We start from the raw sequence: 16,646 nt of genomic DNA on the forward strand, positions 1-16,646 counted from the left end.
TTCGCTTCAAAAAAACCTTGACTGAAAAGTAGTCAGATAATTTAATTTTGAGATATTTAGACTTTTATAGTTACTGTTTGACTAAGCTACTATTGCACTCTGCCCCATATACCAGTACACTACACCAATGCAATAGATCTTTTTTTGGGCTACTTTCCAAGTTTTGTTCTCTAGGAACTGCACAGGCCCTTGGATCCCTTTTAGAGGAAGATATTGGTTTTAGTTTCTGGATGTCTTCACATTATGGTGTCTGCAATGATTGTTGTGACCACTTTGATCAAGATTCTTCTCATGATGGTCAGTTTCATGCACAAATCACAGCTACAAGCCCAAGCATTCTCCAAGAAAATTCCACATCCTGAGATGCACAACTTCAGCAGCAACATCAGGGTGTGAGCTACGTCTCATCATTTGCTAACAAAAGGTAATTTCTGTGCTTTATTTTTATTGATCTTTTGCTTAGAGTCAAGTGACAGCATATGGGCTTTTGGCATTAGCAAGCACAGATACTGAATAAGTCAATCTGCACTGGATATCTTAGATCCATCAGAACTTCGATAACTGAATTATTTCCTATTTTGCATAAAATCCAGGATCTGCATGTGTATCTTCTGCATGTGCTACTGCATGTGTGTGTGCATCTACGCAAACTATATATCACATCAATAAATTATGCCTGTATTGTCATCACAACCAACTCAATTTTCCCATTTTCCTTCTTTCCTTCCTTTTCCTGTCTTATTTCCTAGTACTAAGACACTCTTCATAAGCGTAGGATACCGATTCTGTACACCAATCTATCTAAAAATGATGATAATTACCTTCCTTTAATTTAAACCACTCATTTTAACCAGGAAGGTGGTGTTCACCAGGCACAGCAGTACCTCGTGTGCTCCAGCCCCTCTTGTGCTCTCCAGGCCTCTTCCTCTCTTCCCACAGTGGTCAGTGCTGTGTAACAGGACCCTGCTGAAGCCATGCATCACTTCCCGTGCTCCACAGCTGACTTATGGACATGCTCTGCTGGCTCAGCTGATCCCTGTCTTTCTCAAGAATGGAGGTCACCTCCTGAGAGAGGACTGGAGGGGGATTCCTCCTCCTCCTCTGGGGACATGCCAGGCAGAGCAACACATGGAACCAGTTGGTGCGAGTTCAGGAACAAACTGTGGCACATAAAAAAGGATGTCTATAGAAGATGCCCTTCTTATGACATAATCCAAGTCTGTAAAACACAAAATGACTACTAAAATGCAAAACCCAGACCTATTTCATTCCGTGACCACTACAGGCTGGTAGCAAGCTGAGGAGAAGGGAGTTTTCCCTGTACTCATTTCTGATTCCAGAACTGCTGATCTTCCCTATTTGTTTTGGAATTATGTGGTACAAAAAAGAAAGAAGTGGTGTCCCCTTAGTCTAGGAATACACACCTGACTTTCTGGGTCTCTGTGCTAGCATGGTCCATGGTCCTCTTCTTTAGTGACAGAGTTTTGGGGATATGTACAGGGTAGCTTTCCAACATTCTTCATTGACATGATTTGGACATCAATGCCAATGCCAGAACAGTCATTTAAGTAAACACAGACACAGACCAGCAAGGGCTTTGAGATGGAAGACAAAGGATTGGGTGAGAGGGTTTATATGGCACACACATCTGGGGTGCTCTGAGTACATCACCAGAGAAAGTGGTAATGGCACCAAATTGGCTTCCACTGACTTGAACTCATGTTCTCATGACCTTGAAGATTCAAAGGGAAGGGGAAGACAGCTGGTATTTTGTGTGAAGATCACAAGCAGCAAGTATATAGAACTCTGTCTCTGGGCCAGCGGAAGGCAGCACACAGAGCTCACACTAATTTTGATACAGCAAACCTCATCACTTCTGCTGGCAAGACAAGTTCCCTATGAGGTCTTCTAAACATAGGCCTGCTGCCTCACAGCAGTTCTCAGGGAGACCTTAAAGGGGCATTAGATCTGACACAATTCTCAGTTACATGTAGCTAACTTATCCAACTAGAATAGTTCCTTCAAGGGCAGAGAGAACCAGACACTGGACCAAGGTATTCTCAGACAGGGATGTCAACACTTTGCTCTGGAAAGGGCAGTCAGGTGTTGTACATAATCCTACACCTGATGTCGTCTGAAGCCTGGATCTCCACGTTTCAGTGACACAACCATCCTGTCCCTTGACAGCCTGATGAAAAACAAAAGCCACACAGGTGGAAAGTCCCTTAATTCTAAACCCAGACAAAATCACTGTTTTGGTTTTTCACTGTGATTCAATATGGCCACTGCAAACACTGTCCTTACCTCTTATATCCCTAGTGATACTGGCAGCAATGAATGCTCTTGACTTTTCCCTCTTGGAGTGCCAGCCTAAGCAGAAGCCATCCCAAAAATCTGGCCTTAAATCTGCCTTATCATTTCTAATAAAAGAAAAGGTCTTAGCTATGGTGTCCTGTCTGAAGGTCAACCTATGTAATTCCATACTGAATTCCTGTAATTTCATGGAAAGTTAACTAGACTCAAAATCTTTTGTGCTGTGTCCAGGCTTTATGCCACACACTCCTGACACTCAGCTCATAACAAACTGTATGATCCATCATCACCTGAGCACCAGTCCCACAACAATCTCTGCCTTCTTTCAACATCACTTCAAGATGTGTCACATTTCTATGCCTGAATATATTCAATCCAGAGCTGTAATGTAAATATTTTTCAAGCTTTATGTCCTGTGTTGTGTGCTGATGTAATTAAATACCTTACCAGAATGCAACTAGCAGGCACAGACTCACCACAGCAATTGTGACTCTGAGTTTCCCAATACTTTGAAATTAAAGTCTTAACTTTCACAGTTTATAATTATTTTTAGTGTTAGAAACATCCTTTACAATTTATCTGTTTCTGTGATCTGGTACCTTTGATCTACTGTTTCTCATGCCCATGGGGAGATGCAGAAGCTTCAAGCTTTTTTAAAAAAATTCAGCATATTCCCCTCATACTCCTGACCCAAGCCAAATAATTCTATCTAGATGGCAGGTCACTGATGCTGTGCTACATCAAAAACTACAGTACCTGCTCCTGTGTAGCAGAGAGGAAAAAGCGCTCAAAGCCTTGAAGGTAGAACTTATTTATTAGACAGAGAAGCTGCCAAAATTTATGTGTTTTGTTCTACAGAAAATTCTGATATCAACATTTATTTTGGATGCACATCTGGAAGAAATGTTGAGAGAGTAATGTTTTTACTAAAAGCAAATGTCTCCTTTCTCAGAAAAAGTTTAGCTTCAGCCTGGTTTGATATAGCTGTGGGTCCCTTGGAGCTGCTGTGGTGCCTCACGAGGGTGATACATCATGTTGCTCGGTCGATGAAGTTCCCAGCCAGCGTCCTGTGATGTTTTGTGGTCATCTGACTCTCAGAGTACATTGCAAAAATTTAATGAGAGAGACGATTATGATGCATTATGGGAGAATGATGGCTATAAATTAAAATGTCCACAAGGCACATAGTAACTCTTGTGGACATAAATTGAAGCTGAACTGCCCCTTCATGAAATGTTTTAATTCAGTTTGACAAACCAAAGTATTTCAATTTAGGTTGAGCTAATTCAAAACAAAGCATTTTATTTTTCCCAATGGGGAGTAAAAATCTGCATCAAAAGTGCCATAGGGAAATTCAGAGCTCTTGAAGACTAAATTTCCATTCAGAAAAAGATATTCATGGGAAATATCTGACCCCCTATAATACATACTCCATATCCATGTTCATAAAAATATATAGACAAATATTTAGCACAAGCAAAGATATATAAGAAAGGATGGTTAAATATAGCTTAATATGCTTAATGTATGGTGGGTGATTTTAAAACTACAGCTGGTTGTATAATATCCAATATAAGTTGGACAAAGGAAGTCATAAAGCATTTATTTCTAATGCCTATATGGATAACTCTATAAGTTGCAAGCTCAGCTCACTAGAATCTCCTTTTTTTTAATTTCTTGGGGGACAGAGAGCTGAGAGGAAAAGGTGACACATTTCATCTCAGCCTTGATGAATTCACAGAACCGACAGGCCTTCAACTGTTTCATGACAATCCTGTAATACTCTAGCAACTGGGAAACATCTCATTACATACACATGGTTTTCTGGCTTCCCATTTTAAAAGAGGGAATCTGCTTCCCTGAGACAGAACTCTGCTATTGCCTTGTGGCAGAAATCTAATGTTTATGTATTGCTGACAGAGGCCTATGTACACCTTCTCTATTACCACTGCTCACAGGGAAAGATTTCACTTATTTCGGGCCCTCAGGAAAAAATATTCCACACGTTTTGTCAAAAGGATTTTTGTTTCCCAGAAACCAAAGTTCTGTTTAGTCCCCAAAGAAGAGTCCTATCCCCAGCAACCTGTGCCATCAGAGGTGGAAAGGTGCAAACAACATCAAATCCAAGCACCTCATGGTTTTTAATGAGGTTTCACCATGGCAAAAAGTATGAAATTACACTCTTGTTATTCTTATTTCAGAAACATGAGTCATTCTAGACCGTTTCAGACACAAAATAATGGCAAAGCAGCTTTAGAAATTGCTGGTAAGTATTCTTACAGTGACACAGTTGACTCACAGCTGCAGTGGGGTTTCTGTTAGAAACCCAGTGCTAACCTGGCTCATGACTCCGGAGAGCCCACAGCCACGCCAGCTCTGCCAGCTGCATCCTGCTCCCAGCAGCAACCAGGAATCCTGTAGGAGGGGATATTTCTGGGATGCAGCTGAGCCACGGGGATTGCAGCAGCAAAGGTGCTTCATGGCTGTGGAGAGCCATGTCCAGTGCTCCCCTCTGCTCTCTGATCCCACCTGTCTGTGAGGCCATATGACTGTGCTGTAGCAGCTTGTGACTGTGGCCTGCCTGTTGATGTAAAACTGGACTGCTCATTTTCCATTCCTCATCTTCCTCATTGAGCTGTGGTGTCTGAGTTGCCTCCCCACCTCAGCCATCTGCCTGGAGTTATCCATCCTCGTGACTTTTCCAGAGTCTCTGCTTTCCAGGATGTGTGCCTGCCTCTCCACTCTGGAGAGAGCTTTCCTTTCCATCCCACTAGATGCATGTCCTGGCATGTTTATTTATTCAAGCTGAGTTTTGCTCAAAGGGTTTGTTCAGGTGAATCCTGAACAGGTGAAGCCTTAATCAGCAGTCTGAACGAGTGTCCCCTTGTCCCCATCCTTCACCACACCTCCAGCTTTGTCTCCCTACAAACTTTACCAGCTGTGAGTTTGTTCTCAGAGCCCACTGAAGGGACACACTTGTCCCCATTTGCTAAGAATGTGTGTGGCATTTCCATTGCAAATTATCACTGTACAATATGAGCTGAATGTAAACAGAGTAAGAGCTGACAAAAGAAGCCGGAAAATATTGCCTGTGGAAGAGGGATAGCGGAATATGTTGTGTAGTAAATACTGGGCAAAAACACTCCAGCAGATATGGATAAAGCCTCAGTAGATGTATAGCCCTACTCTTGGGGCAATGAAGCCCTGTGTGCCCTCCAGAGAGACAGCAGCTTTCAGGGAGAGAGAAGCCTGTGCAATGCACGTTGCCTTTTCCTCATGTCCTGAGCCCGTGTTACATGACAGCCTCACCATCTGCAGCTGTAATTTTGAGCTATAAATAGCATTAAACATTTTTTCCTTCCTCTGTGCCCGCTATGCCATTCACGCCACCAATGTGCTGCAACAGACCCATCCAGTCCTTATCCCATTTACCCTTCTCCATCCCTATATTTGTGCCAGACTTATTTTGAGCCTATTTATGTGAGCCATTAATCATAGAATGGTTAGTCATATAAAAATAAAAAGAATTTCTGGTCTGTGGACGTGACAAGTCATTTCCAGCTACTGAACAACTTGGCAAGAGATTTTTTTTTCTTTGGTTGAAATATTCAAGACACAACAGGGAGGGTTTTTTTATCTGTGTGTTTTTATAAAAAGAACATGTAAATGTGTCAGAGGGGATGAGATGGGAAACAGCCAACTCTTGAGTAGTTGCTAAAAGATGACACTTTGTAAACTATGTTGATAACCCTCTGTGGGAGGAATAGCAAAAACTTAATTATCCTGCTATATATGATGAGAAGACTTATTTTTAGAGTTCTGGAAGGAGCCTGCAGGAACTTCTTGTCCATAACCTCTTGTGCAGAAGTACAATGCCTTGACTCCATGGGAAGGTGAGAGGCTTGACAGGGAATAAGGCAACCCACAGTTTCCTGTGACTCAGCTGGGTACAGTCCATACACAATGCTTGCTGACTTCTAGGAAGGACAAAACTCAGGTCTGTAATTTCTGGGATCTAAACTAAAATGAAGAAGTAAAAAGCTCTGACATTTGGAAAAGAACTCCAACAATGAAGTGTCCCAGACCAGTTTGCTGCTGACTCCTTGAGTAATATAGAGAAAGTCATTGAACCTTTTTGTGCTTCACCTTTATCCTGGAAAATGCCAATAATAGGAGCATTTGGGATGCAGATGGCTTTTCCACCTTGTCCATATTTTTTTGTTTTAGCAGATTTTGCACTAAGGTATGTCTAAAACCTGTTAAAACTGAAACGACTGAGATTGTTGCTGAAATTCCTGGTGACAGCATGCTAGAGTCATTCACCCCAGCATGTGAGGGGCTCAAAATGAAATCAAAATTCTAACTCAGACACATGAGTTCAACTCTTCTCCTGTAAACATTAATACTTTAGCTGCCTATCTCTTGGCTATTCTAAGTCAGTCCAGCCTCATTCTAGTGGGGAAAAGACCCTTCTTCTTTCAGATAAAGAATTTTTCATTAAAAGTAACGCTAGCCCTGCAAAAAATAGTAGTTTCCTGACAAGAAGCTATTCTATTCAAATAGACTTCCCTATTCCAGACAACATTTTGCAGCTTTCACTTTGAGCCAGTCTCATCTGGTCTCTGGGCTTTTCAATGATGCTTCAGTTAAAGTGCATGGGTAACATACTGTAAACTCTTGGTTGTCAGTGTCATTTGAGTGCTGCACTTATCTCAGGCAGCCTAAGTCTTCTGGGAAGCCCCTTTGTTTCCAATGCAGAATACAAGAATAAATCAGTAATAACAAAACAGAACAGTGAAAGACACTTGCTGAGAGCCACATGGGACCACTGTTGTGGATGCCTCTTCCACTGGGTGAAAAGTCAGAGACAGCACAGCTGAACAGAGGAACATGGTGAGAAAATCTTTGTATAACATCAAAGAAAGACACCTAAAAATAGCCCAAATCTTCTTTCTCTACTTGTTTAAATAAATCATCTTTCTAAGGAGAACTGACACTTTGCAACCTCACAGCCATATTTATAGGAGGTGCCAATAATTTTCAAGAATGGTCTAAGCTGGGAGGGAAGTAATTGATCTGGAGGGTCACAACAGATTGGTGATGACTGATTTAAGCTGCAATGTAGTTATCTGATATTAAGTAGCAGGGAATTTATAAAAATGTCAGTTGAGAAAGAGAAAAGGCTTTGAGGAGGTGTGAAGGATTCAGAGAGCTTTGGATGCATCAAGTCAAGGCCTGTGATTGCTTCTGACATAAGGCTTCTCCAGCATTGTTTGCAGCCCTGACAGATACCAAGAATGTGTCCAGGCTTCCCTCAGTGATGCTTTAGCTCTGCCTCCCTGCAAAAAGGGATGCAGTGTTATAACACGATGGAAAAACAGCCTGTGGGATCCAAGAATTTGAGGATCTGATGTTTTTCTACCCAGGTAAGACTTTGGAGGCCCTGGTGTTGGTGTGATCCAAATGATTGTCAGCCATAGGAAGAGTTGAGCAAATGTTCCAGGTGCAGCCAGCCAGTGTCCCTGCTTTATGGGCAAGACAAGCAAGAGATTTGTTGTTATTTTCAGGAGGTCTTATGTCCATCCTGTACAGAGCCACACAGATCTGGGCAGGGATCCTAAATCTACAGCAAAACCACTTTGGTAAATCCAATGAAAAGCTGTCCTGCACAACACACCTCCTTTGGGGACCCTGTTCCTGGAGCTTCAGTAGCTCCAAACACTTTCCATCACAACAGCTCCCATGTTTCCACTACTGCTTGAAAGATAAATGAAAGAATACCCAGCTGTACCCAGGGAAAGGGACCTCATGAGAAGTTTTGAATATAAGTGAAATGTAAGTGTCAGTGTCCTGTACTGTCACAGGAAGCACTGCTCTAAGCCATGTACATTTATCCCCTTTCTATATTTTAAGGTCTTCCCTAGGCCAGCAGATCATGTTGTGTTTCAAGTGCTGCCCACTCATTGTCAGGCACTCACTGTCCAAGGAAGGCTACTGAAGAACTCAATAATTCCAATGAGCAAGACACTTTTCTTGTTTGATAGGAATCATTTATTCATGCCTATTTCTAAGATGGGGAGGATTCTGGAGACAAATTTGAGTTTAACTGGTAAAAATATTCAGCTTTATTAGAAATTTTTATCAGATCCTGTAATTTTTATCTTACAGCCTGTAAAGTCATTCCTCCTGGAGATTTTCAACAGTGGGAATTTTATTCCATGTGCATTCATGCTCTACACACTGTAGAGAACAGGAAGTTATCAGAGATCAGGGCATATTGAAACAGGCACAAAAAAAAATATGTACACCTCTCCTTTTCCTCTTCTTTTCCTCTCCTTTTCCTCTCCTTTTCCTCTCCTTTTCCTCTCCTTTTAGTACTGTGCAAATGCTGCCTCCTAGAGACTCTCAGCCTCTCCCAGGTTTCATGGCTAACTCTGCTTGTGAAATTGAACTGCTGCTACCAGCAATTGAGCAGCTGCTAACTCCTCCTTCTTCATTTTCACCTCCAGTTTGAGCTCAGTGGTGGGATGGACAGTAGGGAATAGCAGCTTTCATCACAGCCATAAAAACTTTTAAAGAGATGCAAGAACGCCATACCTCAGACACTCCATTTCTCCTCCTGCTAACGAGCCTGCCAAACAGAAGGGCCAGGTTGCCTTGTGAAGAAGAATGCAGGGATGCAGGAGGTCATTTTATTTCAGTGGCTAGGGTGGTATTTCTGTTTGCACAGCTGGTCCCTCAGAACACCTTTGCCAGGCACACTGCATGTAGGGGTTTCCTGCAATGTAGAGGTGGGAAGACGACAGGCTGGAAGAGGTGAATCCACCTACTTAATTGGACCCTACAGCAGGACAGTGGAAAGGTTCACTTATGGAAAACAGAAACAAACTGCTGCAGACTTCTGCTATCAGGCAACTATTAACTGTGTTTAGAGACACAGCCCAACCTCACGAATAGCAGATGGGTGTCCAGGTGCCACTCGGACTTGTCACTCTCTTGTGGCAAGCACAGGCCATGATTAGTGCTAACCGTACCATGAAGTGGTTGCAAATGGAATTAAAACATGTCATATGCATAGCCTCTACTGGCTTTTGGGGAAGAGAGCAAAGAAAAGCCCAAATACAGCACAAGAGAATCCCTGTGAGACGCAAAAGCTCAGGCATTTGTAACTCCCAGCTGGAAAGTTGAGTTGTTGAAAGGAGACTGTGGTTTTAAGGAAGCTCACTGGGTAAATCTGACAGGGTGATAAAAACAGTTTGTGTTTTTGCTCCATCTCCAGCAGCACCCATGTTATTCCCAGCATGGTCATGACTTAGGTCTCAGCCTCCATCTGCCTGCTTAGGGGAGATCATTCCATTGTGTCAGCTGTCACAGATGTGAACAGCACTGCACTGCTAGCCTGCTGCAGCAATGTTTCATGGCGTCAGTCAAACTCAACAATATTCCTTTACCTGCACTTATCTGACTGACAGTCTGTGCCCTTCCTTCCACATCAAATCCCTTTAAAGACCTATAAAACACCCAGTGACATTGCCTGAGGCAAACCTCAAAGGCAGTTGGATCAAATTGTTACAGTATCCTTCAACATGACTAATTTCAGGTGTCTGCAAGGAAGCATTTTATGACTCAGTAGGTTGCTCTGGGTCCTCTTGAAAGTCACAGAGGGAAATAAATACTTTCAGGACCTGATGCATTTCATTGTTTTAGACATTTACATAACCATGAGGTAACTAGCACTGTGTAAAGGGAGGCTGCACTTCCAGACATCCAACTCAGAGCAAGATGTCCACATCTGGTCAGCTGCATCCCACCCGCTGTGACTAAAGGGAGAGAGTGCATCATACTTGCTCACATTCAAAATTTATGCCATCCAAAGCCTTCTGCCAAAACCAGCAAAGCTCTTCCTTCACACAAAGAGACAGTTCTCAGTGTTTTGTGGTTCTCATTTACTCCTTGAAACCTGAAGAAATCAGAAACTGTAAGGGCAAGGAAGCCTGGAGTGCAACATCAAACTTATCCCACAAGACCATTTTCCGTACATGAAAGCCCAACTTTCTCTCACAGCTTCTGGCTGGTGGTTCCAGGCCCTTAATTCACTCACTAGCTAAAAACTTCATGAAAGTTCCATATAACAACAATGGATAGAATAAGGGAGAAGAAAAAATGGCAGACTTTGCTCAGAAACATAGTTTGAATTGTTCTTACTAAAGCACAGTCAAATGCTTTGCCAAAGCAAGGCAGAATAAACCTAAAGCTAGTATTTAAAATACCCCAAGTGACTAAACAGTAATTGACCCAGCAGGACTGCAGCTTGAGGTTACTGGCAGCTCATAGCCTAGAAACTATTTAGGTGTAAATATGAAGAGAAATAACTTATTTTCATATCAAAGGGCAAAAGATTTTTTGTGAAGTGGTTGACTTTACCAAAATTCTTTCATTTCATACAGTATGAAGTGATATATGTAACAACAACACGTAGTATTTGTAACACATTTCTGCTGTGAATTTGCCTAGAAGGTTTCCTAGAAGGAAAAGCAAAGAAAATATATCCATATTGAATTTGACAGGCAGGGATTTTTCCATGCTCCATGACTCCAATTATTTCGCTTGCTTTTGAGCAGAATGAAAAAGCTGCAGAAGACTTAAAATTGGCTAAAAGCTCATGTCTTCCAATGGTTTTGTGGAGTGTCTCTAGGTGCTAATACATCTGAGCTTCATGTCAGTGTTTCACTGGGGAATTTTGATGGTAACGTGTAGCTGTTGGCTCATTCTGGCTTGTGGCACCAGATCATTGTGGTCCACTCTGATCTAACTAATAGTGCCTTCTGCACATCTTGATTTTTTGCTGTTGCAATTTTTACATTACTGGTTGCTAAATATGTGGTATCTGCCATATTTTAAGCCCCGCAGAGAATCACAGAATATCTTGAGTTGGAAGAAACCCATAAGGATCAATTCCATAAGTGCAACACCATACAGACCATTAATTTATATAAAGGGCTTGATTCTCTTCCATCTCTCATCTGGAAGTGATGCAGTCCCTTTGCAGTGGAACAGACCTGTTTGGACAGGATTGCCTGGGCTGGCTCCCTGGACAGTGCACACCACTCTCACGTGCACACACACATGCTTTACACTATGGAAAGAGCAGATAAGCAATCCACATGCGCTGCACACCGTCTGTTGATTTGATCATATGGGAAAGAGTGTTGCATGGGACAGTAAATTGGAGCTGAGTTTAAGTTTTTGGGGACTTTGGTGATGTGACACTGTGCTGGATGGTGCCTTGAAATCAGGAGAGCAGCACCAGGCTGCAGGAGACACCCCAGACTCAGCCTTGAGAGATACCTGTGTTCTGGTCCTGCTCTGCTCCGACTCGGCTATGCAGCCCTGGCATGGACCTTGCTGACTGTGCTGGATTTGCTGCTGAGGTGCTGAGCACAGAGTTCCAGGGCTTCCACGCCCTCCTTCAGCCCCAGACAGGAGGAACTTCATGCACCACTGAGTCAGCCACTCTCTCTGGTCTTTAGCTTAGGGCCCACAAAATTAAAAGTCTCTCCAGTGTGTTGACAGCTGGAATCGTTTTGGTTGTGACTACCCTTTGGCATTGCATTGCTTTTCTGACTATTCTGACTAGAGGACACTAAACAAAACTCAGCTGAGTGCTCCAGACTACAAACAGTTTTGTGAAACCAGAGTGCCCTTGACACACAGCCCTGGGTAACAGCCATCATTCGTTCTCAAAAGCCAGCTTCAAACAGCACCATCTATGTTTGATACGCCCTTTCCAAACATCAGGATTTATTCTTGGGAGCACACAATACCCTGGGTCTGTATTAAAGAGCTCATTGTTTGAGTTCACAGGACTTAATAAATATGTCCCAATCTTCAGCTTGCCATTTTAAAGGAAATATTGTCAATTATATAGATAAAACTAGGAAAAAATTGCCTCACACTTCATCTGCCTATGATTAACAAACTCTACCCTGCACTGAACTGGAGAAAGGGCACCATCCAGCCTGGCTGTTTTGGGAGCTCCTGCAAAGGACATGTGTCTTGGAACTTCTGCATAGCACTTGGCAGTGCCCACCATTGCTCCAAGTGCTCCTCTGTGTGGGGACAAGTGGCCCAGCCACCCCTTCCCCACCTGCATGGATCCGTGTGGAGCTTCATGCTGAAGCTCTTTTCCCATCTTTTGCCTCCCATGGGAAGCCAGTGTGGGAGGTGCTGGTGTGCTGCAGTCCAACACGCCTGCTGTCTGCAGCGAGCCCTACCCATCATTTATTTCCTGAACTACCTCTGGCATTATTCAGCTAGATCCCTGCCTGATGGAGACAAGCGTGTGGACATGAGGAAAATGGCTGAAAATCAATTGCAGTAAAGTTTTCTGGCGAGAGGAGTGCCACAGGCAAAAAAAGGAAAACACACTGGGGACGTAGGGTGCCAAGAGAACAGCATGCTCTGCTGAAAGAAAACAGCCGGTTTCAGGGCCTCAGCTCTAATTTTTTAGAAATTCTGTAACACCATAGAAAAGGGCATACTGTGAGAACTGTAGTCTGCCACTGCATCTCTGCAGCACTGTCTGCCTCCAAGATCAAGTAGGCAAAAGCAGCTAACACTCCAGGCAGCAAGGTACAGGTTCTGTAGAAGATGAGAAAGAACCCACATTCACAGAGTGACCTTCAAAACAAAACTCTTTTCTTTAGCCTATGTGGGTGGATGGATGGATGGATGGATGGATGAATGGATGGATGGATGGAAGGAGGGAAGGAAGGAAGGAAGGAAGGAAGGAAGGAAGGAAGGAAGGAAGGAAGGAAGGAAGGAAGGAAGGAAGGAAGGAAGGAAGGAAGGAAGGAAGGAAGGAAGGAAGGAAGGAAGGAAGGAAGGAAGGAAGGAAGGAAGGAGGGCATGGGATGGGGAAAAAAGACATGAACACTGGAAACTAATAATGCAGGCAAACTGAACAGAAAGCAGGTGAAAGATTGATAAATTAAAATATAAGGAGGAAAGCCTGTAAGCATAGTTACAGAATTATAGACAACTTTCTTCTTTGTGCAGATTTCTGGATAAATGAGTAAATCTGATTAAAAACCTAGGGAGAGAGATAACCCCTTTCCAGAAAAAAAACCAAACCAAAACAAAAAAAAAAACCCCAACAACAACAACAACAAAAACCCAACCAAAAACAAAAACAAAAAACAAAGAACCAAAAACAACAAAAACCAAAAACAACAACAACAAAAAAACAACTTAAGAAGTTTTCCTTGCTCATTGGCAATGTTATGCTGATTCTACTTTTCCTCAACTATTCAAAAAACTTACTTTATGGTTATTGTTTCTATTTATTTGTGTTCTTTTGCACTGAAAACCAAGAGAATGACTTCACCATGGAGACAAGTGGACAACTCTGGGCCACCTGGAAATTTTGCTGTCTCTGGTGGAGAAGGTTTAAATAGTGAGAGAAGCTTTACAGCACAACACAGGCAGAGAAACAAGACACTCCATCTTGGGGAGATGACATTTGCCAAGTTCTAGGCTTGTTATTGATGTCCTATCAGATACAACCACACCGGATTATCCTGGCAGGAATGGTAACATGCAGCACAGAAGGTGCAAACAGTTATTTTAACTCACTGCAGGAACACATGCACTCACACACTACACATTTTGAGGATGCTATCCTGCGGAAGGGACACCTATCAGCCAAAGAGAAGCATGAAGCATTTGGAGCCTTCTCAACACATGCCTGCCCCAGTCATTTTTATACACAAACAAGCTGCTTCATGAAAACAAAGGTCTGAAGCTCAGATGAGTATTTATTGACCACACAACTAATTAAAATGCTGGTTTTGCTGCTAAAGCAGCTGATTCATGAAAAGAGAAGAAGGAATAAAAGTCAAGAATTTTTTATCAGAAGGGTTAGAAAAGCAAAAACTGATGAAATTACAGTGGCTCTGAGTAAATGTCTTGTCTGAATGCTAATTCTTGCCAATGAAAAGGTGCATATAACATCAACTATAGCAGCTATTTAAAACACGCATGCTTTAAACTTACAAACAAAACCCCTCCAAAAAGATCCTGAACCCTACACAGTGCTGGAATACCTGGGTATATATTCCCAAGGAATAGTTTTTATCAGACAGTAGCTGCATTACATTTTCTCAAGTAAGTAAATAAACCACGTCTTTCTATTGCTTCATGAAAACCAAGTTACGTAAAAGCCAGTTATTTGCAGCATAACCTTTCTGAAGCACCTCAGCTGATGTCAGGTAGTTATTTGTCACCCGAATCTAATACCTTCCTCCCCGTGCCAAGTCATTTCCATGGGATCTGCAGGGTGTGATGCGGATCAGAAATACCTCAGCCATCCGTCACTGCTGAGAATCACTGGAGCTGGGTCCATCTGCCTGTGTTTACCAGGCAACCAGAGTCCCGTTGCTAATGCGAAGGTCGCCCCATGTGAACCCATCAATCAGCGGGCTGGCGGCCTCAGCCCTCTACCAATATCAGAAATAAATGCAAGGGAACAGTTTTTAACCCCTTGCAACTTCTAAACTCCTTGCAACTTCTACATCTCTCCTTCATGGACGCAATTTTCCAAGTCACATCCAAAGGGACATTCTGTGTGGAACTTCAATACCGTATGTATGAGATACACCTGTGACCTGCCCACTCAAAACTGCAATTTACCTGCTGAATACAGCTCAAGATAGGTAGTGTAGCCAAATAAGCTGTAACTGCTGGATTTAAATGCCAAGAAAACTCCTACAGTATATGTTCTAATCTAATCACCAGCTGTACTGAGAATATGGTTTCAACAATTCAATTCAAAACATGAGGTTACATTTAATGAAAAGTAGCTTTCAATTTTATGTAGAGGAGTAAGAGTTTTGTGTGTTGGTTTATTCCTTATTAGATATTTTGGGGAGATGTCTATGTCAAGATTACAAATTTAGTCAGCTGCTCAGTCATATTTTAGGTTAATGTGCTATGTGCCTTTCTGCCCTGTGTAGATCCATGCCTTCATTCTCTTTTTGTGATGGAAGCTAGTCAAACTAATTAATTAAAAAAATTATTTTGATTTCTGAATTGTCTGCAGGCAGACTAGGATTTCTACTTATTTTGTTCTCATCTGAACTTGTTCAAGGGATTCTTTGTTCAGTCATACCCCAGACCCTAAACTCATTGTCACTGACCTGCAGTGACTGATCCAACCATCTCATGTTCCCACTACTGGACCTGGGAGAGCTGTGTGTCTGTGTGTGGGTTGGAGCCCTTGACAGAGAAGGAAAGGGTTTGGAAAAGGTATGTGCTACTAAGATATACAACTGCAAAACCTGAAGACGCTTATCTTAGAGCTTGTGGAAAATAAACATAGCTAAAAAAAGACAAGATCTTCAAGTACCACTGAAGTGTATTCACCTCTGGGCTACAGTTCATAATAACAGCTTAAATTTCCTAACTAGCTGATGTGAAAAAATATGGACTGAAACTGTAGGAGTTAGTTTATGCTGGGGCCAGTCTACCACCACTAGGTGGGCCCTGGCCTGGATGCTGACTTTATAAAATTTTAACCCTATTAAAATGTCCTGTATCATTCAGTTAAACAGTTGAGATGAGCTAATAAATAAATTAGAGCTAATAAAAGCTGGTCTTTTGAGAATTTCAGACCTGTTGTGTTCCCAGTCAATTTGTGGGGAGATGGTTAACTGTGAAATAATGAATAGCCTTTCCCTATGTGTCCTAGATTATTTCAGTACCTGGTTTTCTTTTATTCATTTTTTGGTAAAACTGTTTTAAAGAATTTGCTCTTAAGATTTACAATAAAAAATGGTGCAATTCATTGAAAGTCACCTTGTTCTGAGAAAAAGAACATTGTCTTTAGGTGGCGGCAATTTTGTGAAAACTCCTGAGAAATAAGTGCTTTACAGCATGGTTGTTGTAGTGTCTGTCATTCATGCTCGAGACCATTAGCACACATCAATTCTCACCTGTATCATTCCTCTAAAGCATTGCAATGGGAAGTGATTTTGGCTTCTTAGCTGTTTTGTTGCTCCCACAAAATCCAGTGACAAGTCATCAGAATGCCTGTGATGAGATGGTGGTCTCAGCAGCTTTCTGCAGTGGCAGGGATGACAGTGTGAGGTGCTAATACAAGTCAGTGATTAATGGGATATAAGAACCCAGATAGATTAGAATGGATTAGGCATGCATATGCTTCATTTAAATTTAAACCTTTACCAAAAAAAAAAAAAAATCTTGTGGTTTTTTGCCTTGCCAGACACACCAAGCTACTCTAACTCTCTGGCTTTCCAGTGTCAGGAGGTTTATGT

The sequence above is a fragment of the Sylvia atricapilla genome, chromosome 2 (genome assembly GCF_009819655.1).
Source record: "Sylvia atricapilla isolate bSylAtr1 chromosome 2, bSylAtr1.pri, whole genome shotgun sequence".
Taxonomy (NCBI): Eukaryota; Metazoa; Chordata; class Aves; order Passeriformes; family Sylviidae; genus Sylvia; species Sylvia atricapilla.